This window comes from Dermacentor albipictus, chromosome 1 (genome assembly GCF_038994185.2).
Source record: "Dermacentor albipictus isolate Rhodes 1998 colony chromosome 1, USDA_Dalb.pri_finalv2, whole genome shotgun sequence".
Lineage (NCBI taxonomy): Eukaryota > Metazoa > Arthropoda > Arachnida > Ixodida > Ixodidae > Dermacentor > Dermacentor albipictus.
In genome coordinates this window covers 89436553-89459113 of record NC_091821.1, presented here as the reverse complement: position 1 = coordinate 89459113, position 22561 = coordinate 89436553, and the positions used below count along the sequence as shown (strand labels likewise).

At 46.0% G+C, this 22561-nt stretch overlaps 1 protein-coding gene and 1 long non-coding RNA gene across 3 annotated transcripts in view; one reads left to right on the top strand and one right to left on the bottom strand.

Annotated features, from left to right (window-relative positions):
• Positions 1-22561, bottom strand: part of LOC139057269 (phosrestin-2-like) — a 789714-nt gene that overhangs the window by 328669 nt on the left and 438484 nt on the right. The window lies entirely within an intron of this gene.
• LOC139048722 (uncharacterized) lies at positions 2293-11460 on the top strand. 2 transcript variants are annotated; one of them, XR_011507867.1, is made up of 5 exons: positions 2302-2482; positions 4743-4875; positions 5841-5909; positions 6972-7052; positions 9338-11460. It is a non-coding gene; the product is annotated as an uncharacterized lncRNA (long non-coding RNA). The 2 variants fall into 2 exon arrangements; XR_011507866.1 differs by having other exon boundaries at positions 2293-2482; positions 4743-5909.

Here is a 22561-nt window from a genome sequence, read left to right as displayed (position 1 = left end):
TCTCTGCCTCCGAGGTAGGTGCTGGCAGCCGAGAAAGTGCATCTGCTGCAGTGTTTGTCGACCCCTTGCGGTATTCAACAGTGAAATTGTAGCAAAGCAGTCGTGCACTCCAGCGTGCAATTCGGAGTGGCCTTCTTCCATGTCCTTGTGACGACAGAAAGGACACCAAAGGTACGTGTGCCATCGCTCACGCGCCCAAATGCACGCAAGAGCTTCTCGTTCACCGACTGAATATTTTCTCTCTGCAGGTGACAGTGTACGAGATGACAAAGCGACTGTGCGGAGCTCGTGGCCACTTTGTTGCTGCAGGACTGCTCCCAGCCCACAGTCGGACGCGTCGGTCGACACAATGACTGGCAATGACGGATCGAACATCTGGAGGACTGTACTCGACGAAAGCATTTCCTTGACCCTCCGGAAACTGCTGTGTGCTTCGGCAGACCAGATGAATGGCTCATTTTTGCGAAGTAAGACTCTCATAGGCTCAACCACTTGTGCCAAGTGTGGAACAAACTTGGAGTAGTATTCCACGAGACCCAGGAACGAACAAAGGGTGGCCACATCAGTTGGCACTGGTGTGTTAACTATGGAGTCTACTTTCTCTAGAAGTGGCGAGATACCACGTGCAGTGACCTTGTGCCCAAGAAAGGCAAGTTCTGGAACGTCGAAAAGGCATTTGTTGTTCAGTTTCAGACCTGCGTTCTTGATCTTTTGCAGCACGGTCTTCAAGTTTCAAAGGTGTTCTTCTGCGGTTTTGCCAAAAAATGATGACATCATCAATGTAGAACAACACGCCAGGGCAGCGGTCAAGGATTGTCGCCATCATCTTCTGAAATGCCGCTGGGGCAGAAACCGTCACTAACAGGATGCTGAGGAATCTCGATGATGAGTCGATCGAATTCCTCACTGAAAGGATTAATGAAGTCTGGCGTAGTGGACAGGTCCCCACACAGTGGAAGGCGGCCTGCACGGTACTCATCCCCAAACCCGGTAAAGCACCAGGAATAAAGAATCTAAGACCAATTTCCCTGACGTCGTGTGTCGGTAAGGTTGCAGAGCATGCCCTGCTCAACCGGCTCAAGGTGCACATCGAGGCCAATGACATGTACACCCACAATATGATTGGTTTCAGAGCCGGCCTCTCGACACAGGACGCCATGAAGCTGATAAAGCATCAGATCATCGACCGGAGCACGGGTGATACACTCTAAAAACTAGGAAGGGTATCGCAGGAGTGAAGCGGCCTGTTCACTCTTCAAAGCGTCGTTTTACTCTCACAAAATGTCGAGGAGAGTGAAATGCATTGTTCACTCTGTCACCAAGGAGAGAGTGAAATGTGCTTTTCACTCTCCCCTTCAGAGAGAGAGAGTAGAACTACTCTTGCGGCAATAGAGAACAAAACGTAGCGTAATCTTCTGCTTCAACTGTATAGGTGGCTGGCCCCGAACATGGCAATGTATCATTCATGCACGCTGAGCAAAGAACACATCGTTTTGCTTCTAAGATGATGATGCTGTGTGGTGTCTTGTGGCGCAAGGGCCAGGTGGGGCCAAAGAGCGTCATGACAAGTGGTAATGTTAACGATGTATTATGGAAGGTGTGACTTGGCCGTAAAGCGGCCTAAAAATAGTCGCTGTAAAGTGCGTAAAATCTACGTGCTATAAAATTATGGCGATGACTAATGACGAATACTATGAACATTAAAATCCATCGTAAAGGAATGATGCATTGTTTAAAATATGCGAGATGTTAAATTGCTTACAGCACTACTGCCTCGCCAGAGCCCTTGAACCACAAGGGCCTAGAGGCATGTGCTATTCAAAATAATTATCGCAGCGGCATCCTCTGAAGAGAGGAAGCGCTACGAACGTGTGGGGCTAATAACATGCAACACAACATCTTTCAAAAAACCTAGGACGGCGTTGATGTCAAAGAGTGGTTCTGGCCCAAGTAACATAACAGGATGAAGGGGGATGTGGTGCCCGTATGCTAAGAGAAAATGTTTTTTTTTCTTTCGGATTCGGCTTCCCGACACTCCAGTAGGACGTGGAGGACGGTCAGCCTCTCCCCGCATCTACCACAGGTTGGAGGCTCGTTTCCCGTGTGTAAGAAGTTATGTGTGCCAAAAGTGTGTCCTATTCTTAGACGGCAGAATAGGACATCTGCCCGGCGGGATTTTGTTCCAGGAGGCCAGAAACCTAATTGTGGCTTTATTACATGCAGTTGCTTCTAAGAGAACAGACCGCCGCAGTTCAAAGGAACGCGTAGCGAGCGCTCTACTTTTTCACTCGGTTTTGCTCCACCGCGCGCGCGCGCTCAAGATCGCGGAACAACACAGCGCCAGAGAAAGGTGATCCCTACAGCGAGCTGCACCGCCGCCGCGAAGGCCAGCCAAAGGAGATCGTATGTCAGCCATCTCGCGTCGCTACGAAAACACGACAGTCGTTCGTCATGCCTTGGATATAACAGCAAATAATCCACGGTAAGTGAATTCTAACTTAGGTGCACATTCTACGTATATGTCATGCTATCGCCAGGAAGTCGTCGCTGCGCTTAGCCGACGCGATTGACAAAGGACTAGGCATACGCGCTGTGTCTCTCCATGTCAATCGAAAAAGCCAGTCGTCGCGATAACTGCATGTGATTTTATCACGTTGCCGTTGTCCGTAAGAGTTTTAAAGATCGCAAACGCTGCCAGAACTATGGTATGTTCAATAAGACGCCAGGCGAGAGGACGCTTAAAATGGTTCGTTCACCAGCCCGTGATTCCGAGCCTATGCGGAGCGTGATTAGCGTGCGTTTTGTTTGTTTGAATTTATTCAGTTTAGCAGTCTACTGTGTACGGAACGCTGTTGAACTAAGGAATCACATAACAGAAGGCGTCATTTTGCTGGCAGCATGCTTTCTTTATAAATGAACCGCGCGCTTGACGGTGTCTCGCGCAGGGGGAAACTGCGACCACTGAAGTTACGTGCAGCACCAGTGCTAGTTAGAAACTTTGCCGCAGGCATTCAGCTGCATGCTGCAAGAGGTCAGTTGGGCGCGTTATCTTGAACTTACTGAAAACGCATGAGGAATCCATGTTTTATGCTGAAAAAAGTACGAACCCCATATAAGCGATCTTGCGCGCGGCAGCTACAAGCGACGCGATGGAGATGGCTGTCGCGTTCGCTCGTCGCCTACAAGTCGTACTCCGTGCGAGCGACGATATTGAGCGACGCCTCCCCGGTGTTGCCGGCATGAGGGCTGCAATCACGCGTGACGCGTGCTTTAGTAATTTACGTTGATGTATTTTACTAAAAAAGTAGCATAAAATATTTCCGGAGGTCTTGCCGTAGGTTCTTATCCTTGCACGTATAAAAATTGAATCATTTGCTCGTTCCGCGCTACAATCGGTAGTATTTGAGCGATGTATGTAGTACATCTAGTTCCGGCTTCGTGCTATAGGCTAGTCGCTCATAGCACTTTCGGGCAACGAGCGATGATTTCTAGATTTCCAGAACCAAGCCATCTGTTCAAGCGACGGCCCGTTTTGTCGCTCATCGCCGTCGCGCACTAAATCGCTCTCACAGTGTTTATCCCTAAGACTGAACTGTTTTTGCTCATGTATTAAAATGGTGTGGTTATAGGTAGGTCTGGCTTTGTCTCCTGTTGCGGTTTTAGTGCATGGTGCGAAACTGAAAGGATGCTTATGTCTACGAACTCGGTGAATTGTCGAGCAGCTAGTTATGCATCGGCATCGAATATAACGGCTGCTGTGTGGAATTACAATTGCAAGGGCGCTTTGCATACGCTTATTGTTTTGGACATGCCTGTGCATTTGCTACTATGAGTTGGCGTGTCAGAGTTATGTCATATGAATAGCTAAATCAGCCTTCCTTTGGGGGTTACAAGCGTAATGTGTGCATTTTGCTACTGCATGGCAGATCAAAATGTGTTTATCGCTTTAATATTTTTAGTAGAGAAATAAAATATGAAAATAAAATGTTGCTTTAATTCCGTGTAACCAGTCTGTCGTACACAGAACAATAGGTTGGTGTAATAAACCAATAACTGCGGTTTAACTGCAACTTTTACATGCCTTCAAGAATCTAAAATGCTAGATTTCAAACTGCAGCAGTAGTCGGGTCTGTCAAAAATGAACTCCATTGTGCACCTCATACATGAAAATAAGTTCATGCTTTTTAGTAAGCTTAGATGCAGGCCGCAGTGAACTTTCTTGTTAGTATTGAAATGTGGGTAAGCTTGCCATAACAAGCCTCGTTGCCCTTTTTTATAGGAACATCCATATATCCATTGAACTGAAGGACAATATTTTCATCCCTACTGAGCATCATGTTTGCAGCTATAATCCTCAAATTATGGCTTCAGCAATGGCACAACCAGGGATGGTGCGGGGGGCACACTGGGCACGTGCTTAGGATGTGTCACAAATGGTGTTTGCGATACACCAGGCTCATGGCAGACCTATGATGTCTGAAAATGACCAATATTCTATTCATTAGCAGGAGTATTTTAACATTCGTGCCGAACGAGGATGAACTGTCCGTTATTTCTTTTTTGTGTAAATCTAAAATTGAAGTTAATTTAGCAGTTGACTGTTGCAGTCATTTGGATGTTTTGCATGCATTTCACTAAGAAGACTAAGAGCTAAGACTTTCTTTTATTGCCATGGCCTTGACTGTCTTGATGTTGTTTTGCACCATGCCCTTGTGTTGACTTTCGCATACGATATTTTTCAGGCACCCGCTTTATATAACTCAAGAAGGCAGCTGCAAGGACACGAGGATGTGAAAGAGCCAGTGGAGCGTAGTGCAGAGGAGCCAATGCCAAAAAATCAAAATACATTGCCATGCAATTTGGACAAGAAAACTAGTATGTGGGTATATTGGGTGTACCATTTGACCAAATGTAACCAAAATCAAGATACAGTATGTTACACCAAGATGAAAATTCTCACGTGCTCCAGGCAGTCATCTTAACATGGTATACTTATGTCATGTCTCCGATTGGAAAGTCAAATCAAGTATGTTCTCTGGAGACAAACACATAGCAGCAAGTGTCATTGAAAAGTTAGAAATGTGTTTTAAAAAAGCTGATTAGTTCTGAGAAGTGACTGCTTTTTGTCTTGCCTCTCAACAGATACATCCATGTGATAAAAAAATAGTGGTACAATGAAATTGCGTATTTGCTTAGTGACATGATACATACTTGCAATGAGCACGGTGCCTGTGTTTACTATAAAAAGCAACAGCCCATGCTTGGTTAGGTTAGGCCCACTACAACATGCAGGCATGGGTGATTGGCACTTTTTTTTATTTCTGTGTCGTAAGGTTTATTGACGTGCGTATAAGTGCAATGGCACGCAGTATGGCTAGTACAAAAAGGGGTGGGGGAGGCAGATATATGTAGCTCACTTTACACGACACAGGGCAAAGGAAATCCGTGTTCAGCAACCATGTTAAATGCTATGTACGTAAATTTTACAACGCTACTCATTCGAAGTGCATACAGGTGCATACTGAAGAAAAGTTTTCCAGGGTACATAATTTAGTGCGTAATTTACACTAATTTTGTTCTAACCACTAGACATAATAATTTGAATATACTGCACGGAAAAACCTAGAGTGAATTAAATTGTGCGTCAGCTTCGTGTGTATAGATATAGTCTTTCCTATGCATTAGGTTTTTCACGTAATGCATTACCAGTTGACAGCCTATCTTATGTGTACTCTGTTTACATTACAGTTGTTTATTAGTTTACTCATTTGTTTTGCAACTTATGAAATGCCGGTGTATATATATTTTCAACATTTGACATAACCCTGTATGTTTTGTAGGGACAACCCAGGACGTGCATTTCTCAGCACCCAGTCAACTGCCAGAAGTGACTCGAACACAGGCCACCAGTAAGTGGACATCAGTTGGAATTTCACATTATGCAGTTGGCTGCTGCCTTGTACTGAGGCTTTTTTTTTAATCAGATGGTGGTGTCGTTCTAATGTACATTTTGACCACAAAGGTGCGATCATGTCTCACAGAGGCATATATGGTTGCTATTCTCTGCGAGGGACGTGTTCTCGTGTTCGTGAAGCAGTTGTGTTTGGCAGTATTGTCGCCCAATGAGTCAGATATAAACACTGTAACTCGCCACTGCTGGGAAGTAGTTGCGAGAAACACAATATATTATGACGCTGTAAAGTTATTTCATTAATTCGAAGGAAAATTTTGCAGCAGGAAAAAAAGGTTGCTCTTCCAGGTAAACATGTCTTTTTCTCACAAGTTATTTAACCAAACCGTGGATGCGTGAAATTCATGACTTATGAATAGATTTTATTTCATCCTTTAGTAATGCTTCCAAAAGAGACTAGAAATAGCATGTGACTACCTCTCCAATCAGCAGATCATACACTTACAGTCATAAGTGGTAGTTCCATGCAGTCTCGCACTCTATATAACCTTTCCTTTCAGCAGCATTGTAACTGGCGGCTGCGTTTTCAGAAGGAGGAGTGCACTTGGCACTGTATATGTATGTGTGAATTCGGTTTTCTTTGTATGTGTCGGCTCACTGACACAAACAGTGCAAAAATCAGTTGTACCATGAGGCTGATGACGCCTTCTGCTGCTAGAAATGCGGCACTTCATATTTTATAGTACTGCATGACATTTAAATTAAAGCTAGCACATAAGATGATCAAGAAAACTAACCGCTGTTATAACTGTTTTCCTCAAAGAAAGTTTGTCCTTTATGGACTGTGTTAATCTGAGCTCTCCACCGATGTTTCAGTAGTATCATCCCTTAGTGAGAGAGATTGGGGGCAATTAATCGTGTTAGTCTTTAAGTGGTGTCCTAATTATGTGTATTTGTTCCAACAAAGTTGTCTAGATTACTTTATTGTGTAGTGTAAAGCTTATGAAACCATCAGCAACTAGTGAGTTGCTAACATGCATGTGCATTTGTCACTATACAGGTGGCACTCGGCTGTACCACTGCAGTGCTGCGGAAATTGCCAGCACCAGCGGCTTTGCAACAGCTGTTTCACAGCATGTCGGTATGTGCTAATCTATAGTTTTGTTGGGATGAGTTAGTATTATAGACCACTGCTACTCTGTATTGTGACAGATCCATATGATAAGTGATGTAATGGGCACAGCGAAAACATGTGAATGTTTTACTATGCTACATAAAAAGGCTCTCCTTTTCGTCACTGGAGCAGGGGAGAAGAGCATGCAGGCACTCCTGAATGTACATATATTTCAAAACATGAGAGAGACATATATATATATATATATATATACACACACATACAATTAAACTAAAATCAGGGACATTCTATCTTTCATTTCGAATTGACTTGTACAGCGCAAAAATACAACACAGACCACAGAGAAGCCCGCATGTTAACAGGTATGATACACACAATAATTCAACAGGTTTGATACTTCAGGTGTGCTATTTTATGCAAGGGGGAAGGGAAAGGGGATAAAACCAGAAAAAAGAGTGGAGTGGAAAATAAAGTAATCGTGCCAAAAAGCATGAGAAACATTGTGCAGCCAGGATTGCCAGCAGGACATCTAAAAAGCACTGATAAAATTACATACAGGGCAACCTTACGTATTGTTTGTTTCAATAAACTCAGATCACATGCAGCCATTACTGCAATCAAGTTGTTTCCTTATGTCATGAGGGAATGATGCGGGCCCAAAAAACTGTTTAGAGCTGAAGGATTATGTTCCATGCTTGCCTCATTACCTGCTTTTTATCATATTATCAGCTGCTTATGTTGGGGACAAAAAGTAAGAGTACGAGCTTTTTCCTAATTCGCCATTCCACACAGCATGTCTTTGTGACTATATGTACATGCAGATGATCCATAGATGAAAAATATTCAGTACAGTAGAATCTCATTACAAGATACACTTGGTTGTAAGAGACATCTGAAAAAGGTTTGGTTGGTTTGCCACATTAACAACACTGTACACAAGAGTCACCTTTGTTACTAACGACTTTTTAAGTATTCACTACTTCGAAGGGACACAACCCAGACACATTCACTTCATGCACCTTGTGTGCTCCGAAGGGCGTAATGATCACTCAATCCTCACACAGGTCAAGTGTGCATGTCTCTTTAGCATGAACTAGAAAAGGAGGGCAACGAGGACAGTGCAGGGCAGAAAGTGTCGACAGTTGAAGCTGACGAGCGTCTAAGAGCACCTCAAAGGCACTGCGAGCAACAAGGCTTGCAAAGTGAAGTGTTTAACTTCCAGAAGTTAGGGAGGAAGCTAACACAATCTACAGTCACTAAAAAGCTGTGAATGTCTTCTTTAAAGGGCCCCTAAACCACCGAGGTTGAAATTCAGTTGCGGTGTTGCAGTTGTACATGTTAAGGCAACGAACACGTAGCCACGAGAATTTTTCAAAACGGTGCAGTAATAGTGGAGCTACGTGTTTGATTATCGAAAAGTAGTCCCCGCTCATTTTACTCTTTCATCTGGTACACGCCATCTGGACAGTATCGTCTTTTCCTCGCCTAGTACACCTCCAAATGTTACGGGACAGGCCATCACCAACGAGCTCTGTTGCTGCCGCGCAGGCCCGTCATCCTGCGAGGGGTGGCGCTAATGACCTTGCCAATACAATGGAACTGTATGGTGACTCTAGTTGAAGAGCCTCATAGGGAGACCCTTCCGTTGGCATTTCTGTTCTTTGCCCCCATTGGCTGCCCACAATGGCATCGCGAGCAACGCGACGAGGAAGGAGTGTGTATTTGCTTGCAGGCCTCGCCGGCAGTCGTACACTTTCGTTCGACCAATCGACAGCACTGGAAACTGGTGACATCATCAGAGACAGCCTGATGATGTCAGGACAAACTGGGGGGTGCAGGATAGGTCCAGACAGGCGCATGGGGTCGTTTTCGTCATATTGTGGCGTTTGGCGTCGTCAATTGTGACGCCATTGTGATTTTGATGCGCATGTTTACTTGAAATGTTCAAAAAATGTCAAGTGGTTTAGGGGCCCTTCAAGCCACCCTGAGCAATTATTCCTTCAGATATATCTAAACATACTTTAGTGATGATGCATAATAAGCTGATCTAGTCTGGCTCCTCAGTGTTTTAAAATTTTTGGTTTCGAGAGACATGTTTCCCGTGCCTCTTGAGTATCTCTTCTAATGAGGCTTAACTGTAATGTACGCACACAATTGTGTAACTCCTCCTGCAAGTATTATTCCTTAAGCCTGGTCACTGATGTGCAAAGCTTGTGGTTAAGTTTTGATGTCCGTACTTCTTAGAGCTATGTTTATTAATTCAGGCTGTTCTTATTGGTTCTTCGATGCAGGAGACAATGCCTACGAAATTATTGGCCCTGATGACGAGAGCTCTCAAGGGGCAAACGACATCTCTGTTGCAGAAGTGAGCCCGATACCACCTGAAGTTACCATGACAGGTGGCACGGCAGCAATAGATACAGAGACGGCCATGTCTACTGCAGCTGCAACAGTGTACGAGGCAAGCAGCAGTGTGTCAGCATCAGCAGCAGTGTCAGAAGGAACCGCACCAGGCCTGGTAGAGCAACATGTGTGCTATCACTGTGACTTTTTTTGTAGTGCATTTGCTCAACATACAAAAGCTTTTCACCATGACTGTGAGCCAGTGTTCTTGTGCAGCAAGTGCGAGACTAAGTTAGGTGTTATAACACAGTACAAGCATCACTTTAAAATATGCAAACATATTACAGTTGTTGCCTCCCCAGCCAGCCCACATAGCGACAACAACGTGGAACACATGGTGGGACACACCTCTTCCCCATTAGAAGATAGTAGAGACTGTCAGTGTTGTTGCTAGATTAACTGGTCTTTGTAGGCAACTAGAAGGACAACACAGGTGTCATAAGATTGTTGTTTATGGTGTTGTTGAAGAGGTAAAAAAGAAGTTTGATGCAGCTGAAGTGCCAACTGATATTGAGCAAATCAAAAACAACCACCTGAGAAAGCAACACTATTGAAATTTGGGTATCTATGTGCCGCCAACTCTGGTAAAGATGGCATGGGACAGAAGTGTGATGAAAATCACACAGACACTGCTGTTCCATCACTGGTCACAGTGAGCACTGACTTGTAGGGCAAGAGAGTCAACTGAAACGAACATTATGGCATAGTGTCATGCTCCCATGTGACCACTTTCCATGTTATTTTGCATGATACAGCTCAACCTCCAGAAACGAGACTGCAACTTGTCTGTAAAAAGCTTTCACAAAAAATTATTCACAACACTATTAACACAGCAGTATTTTCTTTTTTTGTGGGTTCGAGGTTCCCGGGTGTCCATTAATGCAAAAATTGCGGAAAAAAAGAACATGTGTCGTACTTACACCTTTTTAACAAGTACGAGGGCGACAGAACTTTTCTAGTCATGCATCTTCATCATACTATCAAGTTTTTAAATGCCTTATAATTATTATTACCAGTTATATGTGAGTGCATTGTATGCATTTAGCAGGTGTAAAATCAGGTCAGTTGGATCAGATGCCTTATCTCCAAGAGAGCCCTATATTCAAGAAATTTGAATTAAAATAGGTACGTTACAGATGCAGTCTTTCAGCACTTTATTGCGTGTGGTTGAAGCATTGCTCAATGCTTTTGTGGATGGCAGTTTCAACCGGCACAGCACTTGCGCTTTGGTCACGTGTCTTCAAAGTGGTGTTTACCATTTGTGTTGATCTGTTTGTGTATTCATAGAGCAAGTTTTTAATTTATTTTTTCCGCATTCTTGTGCTTGCACTAAGCTTGTATAAGGCAGTTACAAAATGGGCGTCACTATAACGAACTGTTCTGTTGAGCTTACACTTGCAAATAATAGTGTTCAGATGGCCGCACTTCCATGTAGGTGCGCCGGTAGCTTTGGGTATGTTCTCATGTTTGTATAAATCTTATATAAGCTAGTTACAAATTGTATGTCACTAAGCATTGTGATCATCTTTAAAGAACTGCTTGGTTGGTTGTACACTTGTGAATTAGTATTGAGGCGGTGGTATTTCCATGTAGGCGCACTGCTATCTTTCTGTGTGCTCACTTGTTTGTATTAAGCATACAAGGGAGTTACAGCATGTACGTCACTAAGCGCTGTGATATTTTTAAAGAACTGCTTTGTTGGTTTTACACCTGTGAGTAATAGTACTCGGGTGGCACTAGTCGTGTGTAGGTACACAGGGACCATTTGTATACATTATGCTCATGTAAAGCAGTTACAAAATGTATTTCACTAATCACTGTGATATTTTTTGAAGAATTGCTGTGATGGTTTTACACATGTGAATAATAGTGGTCAGGACACAGTACTTGCGATGTATAGTTGAATTTATACAGTGCCAAGACATGGGCTGTATACGTACCAAAAGAAATGTATGTCATTATATTGTTGTGATTATTACTGTTTGGATTTTATTAAACTCTAATAACATTTTTTCTTGTATCTATTGAGGTATGGCAATTTGTCATGCAACCAAACTGAGGACCTGAACTTGTGTATACAAATAAACAGCTAATTTAAGAGTATACTGCTCATATTCTGCGAAACCAGTTTAAGAAATCTTGTACTACAATGCTGGAAAAATGACAGAACTGACAGGGATGTACAGAAAGAGTTCTGCACTGGCTGAAGGACTGCCCCACACTGGAGTTGGTAATGTTGCGTTTATTGGAGTAGAACAGTAAGTGCACTTCTATTAAAAATGTGACAGTCAATGCAGAAACATAAGGCAGACGAGCAGATGTGGCACATTTTTTTCAGGGCCCTCCATGCCTACTACTGCATTTCTAGTCTTCCTGTGCTCTTCGTATAAGCCCCTGTTCAGCCAAGGTTTTTACTCCATGACAGTTCTACTGGGTTCGTAGCAATATTGAAGAAAAAAATGCAATGGTTTTCAAGAACTTTCGAGGCCCCGACACAGTAACTTCAAGGACCTCGTGCGATTTGTTTTGTAGTTTGGACAGGCAATAACTTGTTCAACAACATCGTTAACTTTAATGCAAACAAAAGAAAACAAAACAAATCACATTTCACTGATTTCAAACATTTGAACGACTGCTAATTTGCCTTTCACCGCCAATCACTAAACGCACACAAGGAAGCATTTCAAGAAAGCGCTCTAAAGTTTTTCTGCAATAGCACAATTAACTACTTGGACCTGCAACATTTGCAGTTTTTGAATACTGTCTGGTTTGACAGTGTATGTGATGTCATCTGTTGCCTCAGCTTTTCACCACCAAATAAGCAAGTCATTTGTAATTTCCTTTTATTGTGTCTGTAGCTCTCGATTTACTCATCACGGCTTTTCTTTGAATGCCTCAACTGTTGAGCTTCCTGTTTCTGCTCCTCCAAGTACATTTGTCGCCGGTTCCGTGTGCCTAAAACTGGTATCTGCAGCTCCTTTGTAATTTCAACTTTAAGGATGTCGCTTTCCTTCTATTACCTCCACAGACAATTCTCTGTGACATGCGAAGAGTGTCACAGAAGGGAAAAAGAAACGCTTGGCAATGTCTGCTAAGTCTAGCCAAGTGTACAAATTTAAGGACTTTCCAGTACTTCTAAAAATTCCAGGGTTTTCAATGCCTTCAAAATGGCATTTTAGAAATAAAGGGTTTTCAAGGATCGCTACAAACCCTGGATTCTAGCACCTAAATAATTTTACAAGCTCATTTTGGCATGGAGTTTGGAAGTTCATGCTTTTTAGCTAACGCTGCACTATCTCTATACATGGAAGCCACGAGAGAGCATCATATTGGAGTAAAGAAAAATACTGAAAGATTTTAATACCACTCTTTTTCTATGGAGCTTCGTATTGCCTAGTTAAGTTTACGAATGTGCCTGGTTTTGGTGGGCGTTTCTTCGACATTTTCTGTGAGAAGTAGATGACTAACCCCCATATTCAGAAATGCATCTTAATACAAAGCTCATGCTTGACTTTATATAAACGACGCCTGGTGCGAACATCCCCAGAGGCTCACTGCCTTTCTTTTGGTGCGTTCACGGCTTGCGTCATTTAGATCAAGTCAAGCATGAGCTTCAAGTTATGATGCATTTCTGAATATGAGGGTAAGCGTGCGCAATTCCGGGCAACGCATTGTGCCATTGGCACCGAGAGGAAACTGGGAAAACAAAGTTAACGCCCTATGCTCCTAAACTTTTGCCTACCTGTGGTGTGCGTGTATCGTGCAAGAAGGAACAGCGCAAACACCAGGACGAAAAAAAGCATCAACCACACCAGTGCTTCGTGGTGTGGTCCATGTTTTTGCGTCGTCCTTGCGTTGCGCTGTTTCTTCTAAAATGCTCAACCAACTAGCCGACAAGTCCATCCTGTGCATATATATTGAACACACGTATGAATGTAGATGGTCTTCGAAGCTTTTAGAACGAGCACTGCCACAGGATACGAGCAGTGCACGCGTAACAAGTGGACACATTAGTCATTTAAACATGCGTGCCAATGCATGTGACGCGGCTATCGGCATAAGCAGTCTCCAAATGCTGGAATGCATGCTCTTCAAAACGCTAACGATCCGCTGCTAATGCAGGACAGCAGCTCACAGCGGACTGAACCGAATTCTAAACTAATGCACTTGAAAAGAACGCCTACACGGCAGCGTGAGGCACGTCGAAATGCCTGGTACTGGCGTCGCAGTTAACCACATACAAATGAAACTGGCGGAAAAAATAAACAGAAATGCTCACCAGTATATGCGCGACTTAAATTCACATACGTGGATGGTTGGCACGATACTTTGTATCTGCGTATTTTCGGAGAACATATAATGCATGGACTGGAAAAGCACTCGATCATGAGCTGAACGGCACATTTGTTATTTTCCTGGGGTGACGACAAGCCATGAATAGTTCTCACGTCATCGTCTACGTTGTATTCCTTCGTTAGTCGTAGCAAGGAACGGAAATGATGCAAACGCAAACGTATTTCAGTACACAACAGCACAGCACACTGCAGAGAAACTCCACCCACCGCAGCAGATTCATCAGATACATTTGTTATATATATAACCTCTAAAACAACACGACTGCGCGTGGTGGCGCTGTGGTGTAATGGTTAGGTTGTGTGCTTTGAATTGTGTAGATGCGAGTGTACGCGGGTTCGAATCCACGTGATGTATCGAGCAATGTGGTTTTCCATATCTATGTGAATCCCTTGAGTATTGTGTTCTAATAAGATTATGTGTCTCCTGATTGTGGAATGTGCGAAGATAATTGCGGATTAAATGGTAATTCGCTTTTTTTTTCTCCGCAGTGGCGTTCGGGACGCATAGGCCGATTCCGAGCAGTCACGCCTCATGGTAGGCAGCAAATAGCAAGGAAAAAATGACTTTAAAATCCTGCATAACATTGCTCACGCCTATTCTGAAGGTCGCTTGGAATTGGGCCACTGAGTCTGAGGAGCCGCCTATAGGGAACGGTGTATCAGCGACCCTAATTTGATCTGATTGCCTGCCTGCATGCGTGGCCAGGACTTCGCTAAGAGGGTATTGGGAAGAGTACTAGCACTCTGTTTGGGGGAGTAGAAGTACTCGGTCTGGTGGAGTGCCATTACCCCTACGGTGAGAATATTACCACTCTGCGGAAGAGTACTAGCACTCCCTGTGGGAAGAGTATTATCACTCTGCAGAAGAGTACTAGCAATCCCTTGCGGTGGAGTAACAAAACTCTGTCAACAGGAGTTGACCTACTCTCTCTCAAAGAGGGTCGATCTACTCTCGAAAAGAGAGTGAAATATGGGACAAGCCGCTACTCCCTCAAAGGGAGTGCCCGGCACTCCCTTAGTTTTTAGAGTGTACCAGAGCCATCCTTGGATTAGACCTGCAGAAGGCGTTCGACAATATCTCACACGAGTTCATTCTCCAGTCTATTGCCAGCCTCGGGCACGGGAAGAGGACCTACGACTTCGTCCGATCCTTCCTTAGCCAAAGAACTGCCAAGCTCAAGATCGAAGGATACCTTTCGCAAGAGATCACCCTTGGTTCACGCAGCACGCCTCAGGGCTCAGTCATCTCGCCAACATTATTTAACATCGCAATGATCGGACTTCCTAAGGAGCTCACGAAGATTCAAGGAATCAACCATAGCATCTACGCAGATGACATCACCATCTGGTGCGTCGGCGGGAGCGACGGCCAAGTTGAAGCCGCCATGAAGAGCGCCATCGATGCGACCGAGCGCTTCCTCCGCCCCACTGGGCTCAGATGTTCTCCATCGAAATCTGAGCTACTTCTCTACAAGAAAAGACCCAGAGGCGGCGGCCGTCGTGATTGGAAACCGGCGTCCGAAAGCGAAATACGGCTATTCACTGGTGACTGGTCTCCGGTGCCCAGAGTCGACTCGCTCCGAATATTGGGGATGTATATCGAGTCTAACGGTGCCAATGGAACCGCACTCAGAAAGATCACCGCCAAGACGGAGGGTTCTCGGCCTCATTCGGAGGGTCACCAACAGGCACCGGGGAATCAAGGAAGACAACCTCATCCGCATTATACATCTTTTTGTTCTCTGCCACCTTTCATACTCGGCGGCCATGCATAATTGGCATGTTGCAGAGAGGAACAAGCTCAATTCACTCATCAGAAAGGTCTTTAAGCTCGCCCTCGGCTTACCTGCAAGCACTCACACCGAAAACCTGTTGAAGCTCGGAGTCCACAACATGCTCGAAGAAATTATCGAGGCACAAGAGCACTCACAGCTGCTCAGGCTATCCGGCACCCCGACGGGCCGCAAGTTACTCGGCGAGATGGGCCTCAATCCTGTCGACCAGTGCCCCGACGCCGTGCGGATTCCCAGCGACATCAGGTCTCACCTGCACATCGCGCCCCTTCCCCGCAATATGCACCCCGCAAACAACGTCGGCAGATGTCGGGCCAGGGGTACATCTCTACTCGAGCATGTCCGCAATAACCACATTGAGGCAAGCTTCGTGGATGCCGCGGCATATGTCCAACAAGAGGCATTCGCCTTCTCCATCGTAGACTCCAATTCAAGGCTCACTTGCTGCGCTACGGTACGCACTTCGAGGCCCGTGGTAGCCGAACAGGTTGCAATCGCGCTGGCTGTGCTCAATGGTCGCAGAGAGGCAATATATAGTGATTCCAAGGCAGCCATTAAGGCCTACTAAACCGGTATGGTCTCCCCCCAGGCCCTCCGCATTCTCCAAAGTGCCAAAAGTATCTCTCCGCATTCTCTCATTTGGTTTCCCGCTCACTTGGGGTCGATTGAGGGTTCTCCCTCTAACCCTAACGAGGGCACACACGAGGCCGCGCGAGGACTCACTGACCGCGCCGCCTCAGCAGTCGCCCAGCCCCGCGGGGAACCCTTGCTTACGTTTAATGAGATCACCACGCGTTACTATCTGTCAAGACGGGTCTTCCCCCTCCCGCACCCCGCCTTATGTAGGGCGCAGGCGGTTACCCTTCGACTTCTACAAGCCCGTGCATACCCTAACCTCGCGGTTCTTCATGCCATATACCCTGAAAGATATCCCAGTGCGGACTGCCCTGTCTCTGGACTAAGGGCAACATTAGACCATGTGTTGTGGGAGTGTGAAGCCATCGGCTCCTCCTTCAGCGAGGATTGGTGGGCTGCGCTCTTGGGCAGCCCCTAACTCAACGACCAAACCCTGGCCGTCCAGAGTGCCCGCGATCGGGCCGTCAAGCTCGGCTTGGCGGTCCCTACGTGGGACTAGCCGGGTGGCGCGGGGTCTTCCCTGCGTCTTCTCTGGACCAAAATAAAGTTACTTCACTCACTCACTCAGAAACCAACCCAAAGCAAACTCTTTTAAAACGGAAAAGGCCATCATGAGTGATGAAAGCTGTCAGATCCCTGCTGTCAGGGTGCAAGGGAACCTGATGGTAAGCGGAAGCAAAGTCAAGTTTGGAGAAGTGTGTAGCGCCTACCAAAGCGTGAAGCAGCTCCTCTGTATGGGGCGATGGGAAACTGTCTGGAACAATAGCTTTGTTCGGCTCTCGAAGGTCTACGCATATCCTGATACTACCATCTTTCTTGTTAACAACAACAATGGGGGACACCCATTCAGAAGCATCGGTCCGCTCGATGATGTCAAGGCTCAGCAACCTCTGAAGCTCATTTGATACTGGTGACCGGAGAGAATACGGCAGACGGCGAAGCTTCGAAGTTACAGGCTGCACACCTTGCCGTGTCTTGATGCGATGCGTGAACCCCTTAGCAAGACCCAACTCTGGACTGAAAAGTCAACTGAACTCATGTGCTAAGGCTTGCGGAAGAGCTTTGTTACGGGGCTGCGTGCTTGACGGTGTGGAAATAGAACAGGATAGCGGGTCAACAACAGTCGGCTGCGGAGCAACGGACGTATATAAGCACTTGAGAGCAGAACCCTCAATGCGAAGATCCAAGGCTTTAGTGCCGTCAAGACCGATCAGACAAGTTCCTCGATGAACAACATAAAAACGTAGCGACGCTGTGCGGCCTTTAAACCGAACGTCTGCCTGGAAACAACCTAGCACTGGAATCGGCCGTTGAGAGTAATCAAACAGACTAACATGCGGAGCAGGCAGGAGCGGAACGCTCTGAAAATATCGACTGAATTCTTGCTCCGACAGGATAATAACTGCCAATACTCGACTGCTCGCTCAACTGCACTGCTCGACTGCTCAATAATAGGCAGTCGAGCAGTGCAGCCGTCTTAAAGCACAGCAGTGTTCTAGTAGCCTTTTGTGAGGATGACGCTGAACTCTAGGTCTGTCGTGCAGTCGATTTAGGATATAGTATGGGGAAGTAGGCACAGTGCACGCTGGATGCTGATTGTTTGTAGCGAAGCGCATGCAAAAGTGCGGGTGTGCCTCTCTAACCCGAAGTAGGCAGACAATAGAGAGACAGCAAAGAGAGGAAATGCAGGGAGGTCAACCAGACGAGCGTCAGGTTTGCTACCCTACACTGGGGTTAAGGGAAAGGGGGAATAGAAAGAAGAAAAGAGGAAGGAAGTGATGACTGTGTGTGCAGTGAAGCACCGTGACACCAAAGTGGAGTTCCATAACTGATGATCTGCGTTGATGACATCTGGGATGACCAAAGGGCTGGTGGTCGTTCCGCGAACAGGAGGCTGCGGGTGAGCTATGGGGCTTACTCGCGACTTGCAAGCACTATATTAAGAGCTTCCAGCCCTTGCACCGCGCTTCGCGTTGATGGAGCATGCAACTTGCTGAAAAGGACACGAAGGGTATTTATGAAGGACCGAAGCATCACAATCACTTGCCTGTCTTCGGACAATTTATCGGGAGTCGGCACTGTGGACTCTATCGCAGTGCGCTGTATCCTTTGATGTGACTGTTGCTCCGGCTGTGGCTCCGGCTGTGGCTTCGGCTGTGACTTCGGCTGTGGCTTCAACTGTGCGATCAGCTGTCCATCGGCCATGGCGCCGGCGATTGCTTCGGCTGTGGCTTCAGCTGTGGCGGGGGCTGTCGCTTTGGTAGCGCAGGCAAAGCTTCAGTATTCGTGTTGTGCGGCACGACCTTAGATTCGACTCTGCGAGTCCTAGGGGGCAGAGGAGGAGGATTTGCCGGATGTGGCACGCTCTTCACGGAGGCATCTGTGTTCTTTGAAGTTCGACAGCATCGGGAGCGTCGCTATATATAACTCGGAATTTTGATCGGAAAACCAATATAACGCAGATCAAGCTCGATATTTCTTTACTCCCCCTAGACATCCGCCGCAAGGTTGCTTTGCTCTGTCTATTTCACAAATATGTTCATTCCGATAAGCCATGCATATTCCACCTCGTAACCCCCGCCCGTACGTCCTCAAGATTACATAATCATTTTAGCTTCAAGCGCATTTTCGGTAAAACTACTGCTTTCAATTTATCTGCTGTACCTCGTGCCATATCCCACTGTAATGGTCTTCCCGATGAAATCGTCTCGATAACTGATCGTAAAATATTTCGTGAACGCCTGGGCGCGCTTTTTTCCTATTCTCCTTCCTCTTATTTTGTTGTTATTCTTGAGCATTCTGTGTTTTGTTTTGTTATTTAGTTCAGCCACTGTACAGTTGTCTTAGATTTATTTTTGAGTTGTTTCCATTGTACTCAACAGCTCATTGTTACATTACCCCCCTTACTCAATGCCCGACAGGACCTGTAAGGTGTTTTTTAAATAAAAATAAAATAAAATAGCCAAGAAATTTTTCATGTGTTGACTCTGACGTCCGTGACTTCATTTGGCGTCCCCTTTTCAAGGAGCAACGAGACAGACTGTCTGTTGAGTCGCCTCAGGTGGTCGGTTGCGAGTTCCGGTACAAATAGAATCGTACTAACTGCGCTATACCGAATTGGTCCTACAGTACACGTGATTGAAGACAGGTAGGTCCTCGTGTTTTTTCGTTTCACCTTGCGGCTCCTCCCAAGCGAAAAGTCGTCATCAGAGAAGTCCTCGCTTCTGAGCCAGTACACACTGGTATCGTCACGGTCCGTGTCGCTCTGGAGGCCGCTTCCTAGACGCAGCCATCACTGAAGTTGCCATCCTGAGCAGAGGCGCGGGGACGCCAACTTGCATCCTTGCCACAGCCCATGGCGGTTCCCTCGTGATGTACGCGGAAATCAGGAGAAAATAGCTTAGCTAGAAAAAAATCGTTCTAGCTCGCAGTCACTTCGTCACATTGCATGGCAACCGAAGAAACAGAACAAGAAAATTACAAAAGCAATACGAACGGCAGCACGAGCGTTCACTTTACAAATATTGTTCGCGTAACGCATTACATTAACGTACACGAATTTTGTAGGTACCACAGCGAGAAATTTACAAGAATTATCAAGACAGGAATAAAAATAACTGAAAAAATGTGCTCATGTCAATGTATCGTTATTTGTTTGAGCCAGACATGGTTCTTTTTTTCAGAGAGCGTAATGGAACGCTAAGATTGCTCGTTGCCGTGTGAAAAAGCACCTGTCACTTGCTTCATGGCTTCTTCAGTGTTAAAGCAAACGATAGCAGTTGAAAATTATACAGATCCGATCCACATGCTGAAATCTGAGAAGCGAAGCTTCCGTGAAGTGGGTAAATAAAGGCCAGCAACTTATTAGCATCCTATACGCAGCGTGTTTTATCGTGGTGATTATATATACCAGCTTGCTACCGAAGACCGCAAGAGGCGGAGACGCCCGCCAGTGACCCATGTGACCACGCGTTATACGTCTCCGACGTTGCCCCCTTTGTTATGACACTGGATCTAGCGTTGGCGCGACGACTAGAGCGGGCTGATCCTAGAGATAGTGCGGCAATAATGCGCACTTCTCTCGGCGAAAGACCCGACCAAGGAGACAATCAGACCCCAAACCTTAAGAACTAGGCACAGAAAGATTTGCTTTATTAAATGAATTGTGCTCTTGATGACATATAATTTTTGCAATGAGGACATTTAGATATGCTTTATTTCATCACTACTGAGTGATTCCGCAGAAAACAAGGAAAGCAGTCAGGACACCTATAAGGGTAGTAAATATGGTAGTGCTGTCCTGCGTATGTGAGCTATTCAGCAATACAGCAGCACCCAACCACGGTAACGAAAGTCCGGGATGGTTCGCTAACAATGCTTCACTTTAAAGAATAGTTCACGCGAACACGTGTGGCAGTAAGAAGATATAAAATAATGCTCTTAATTATGTTAGACTCGCCGCAGTGACTCGGCGGCTATGATGTTGCGCTGCTAAGCATGACGTCGCGTGTTTTAGACGGGGGCTAAATGCAAAAACGCCCGTGTACAGCACTTTGTGAGCACATTAAGGATCCCCTGGAGGTCAAAATTATTCTGGAGGCCCCCACTATGGCGTGCCTCATAATCAAACCGTGGTTTTGGCACGCAAAACCCCAGAATTCAATTCAATGTTAGACAGCTATCGAATAGTGTTTGCATGGAAACGGAAACGCTCTAGATACGTAAAGAAGTAACGTTGTCCTCACTGCACATGATCCGTACGCTAATGGTTGGTGCGGCTTACGTACAATATGCTATATACTGTATTTGTCGAGTTTAACCTGCGTAATGTTTACATGCGCTATAAGATAGCGTTTTCAAAATTAGTGGCATGCGTGGTTCCCGCTTCAGTGCGATTTGTTTCGATGGCTGCGTTCACGCTATTGTTGCTCGCCAATGACTAGTGAAATAAGCTTTTGCTTCTTCTGAACTATCCTGAGATAGGGGTCATGAGTTGCTCGTCCAGCTTGTGAAATCATTGGATAATATTGAAGCCTGCGGCGCTGCCGAGACGCGCCGGCACAGCAGCGACAGGACCCACCATGATAGCCGAGTGGCCATGGCGTTGTGCTGATGAGCTCGAGGTCGCGGGCTTGATACCAGCCGCGGCGACCGCATTTCTACGGTGGCAAAATGCTCGTGTACTTAAATTTAGGTGCAGGTTACGCAACTTCAGGTAGTCAAAATTAATCCCACTAGGTTTTGGCACGTAAAATACCGGGATTTCAATAGTAGAAACAACAGAACAGCTGCTAATGAATTGTCTTGGCTTGAAGTGGTTTAGCACTAGGCACCAGATGCAACCCTGTCTTACACTGATTCATTAGACAGTTTTAGTATTGCGCCATGACGATACGCACGCAACACACAAGAGCTTTGCGGAACGTAGCAGCGCGTGTCACGTCAGGGCTTTTAGTACTATGGGAAATGCCTAGCGTACGTAAGCGGGCAAGCATCGTTAGACACCGGCCGCATCCGGTTACGTTGGCGGCGCCAGTGCGTCGAACCATCGGTCGAACTATAGACGCTGTTGTTCTCGCCAACCTGACGTTACGTATGCGAGCGCTCACGTTACGTCAGACTATATTTAGACCTTTAAAATACGCTTATAATATACATTTAATTCGGATGCAATAGAGGAATCATATGGAGAAAAATAAAAACTCAGTAGTACCTTTCTGAGGCTGGCACGCTCATTTGCGACGAACTGCGCCAACAGGAGGTCGAGCCTTGGGCTCAAACAGCGCACACTGAACACTTTCTCAAAAACAAAGTTAATATTTTTGGCCATGGATTCCCACCGTGCAGGATCCTGGAATGGGTTCTGCGCGTTCACCCCACGCAGCAAAGCCAAATCGTAGCCCATTGAAAAGTGCATCCTTCCGCTGGTCGCCTTTGACGCCGCCATTTTGCGAAACTCTTTTGTCTCGCGCCCTCCCGAACAAACGAGACCCACGAGAGCAGCACGCGAAGCTCCCCACATACGCGCGCAAGAATCAGATGCGTGCGTATGCGACAGCCGCGTACGCATGACGTACCGTTCGTGTTGCGTTCGGCCATGGAGGAAGAAAAAGATAGGACGGAGCATTATGTCACGCAACCAGCCTTGGCAAGCGAATGCTCTGGGATGCCAGAGTGGCGGCCCAACACGTCACCTCTTGCGTCGAGATCACGGAGGAAATTCGAGATTTGTCGAGAGGTTTGGTTACCGGTAGTTTTTATTCGGTGCGCGCTCGGCCGGTAGCTGCTAGCTGCTCATATGGAGGCCTCCGTGGCTGCTCAGCTGCTC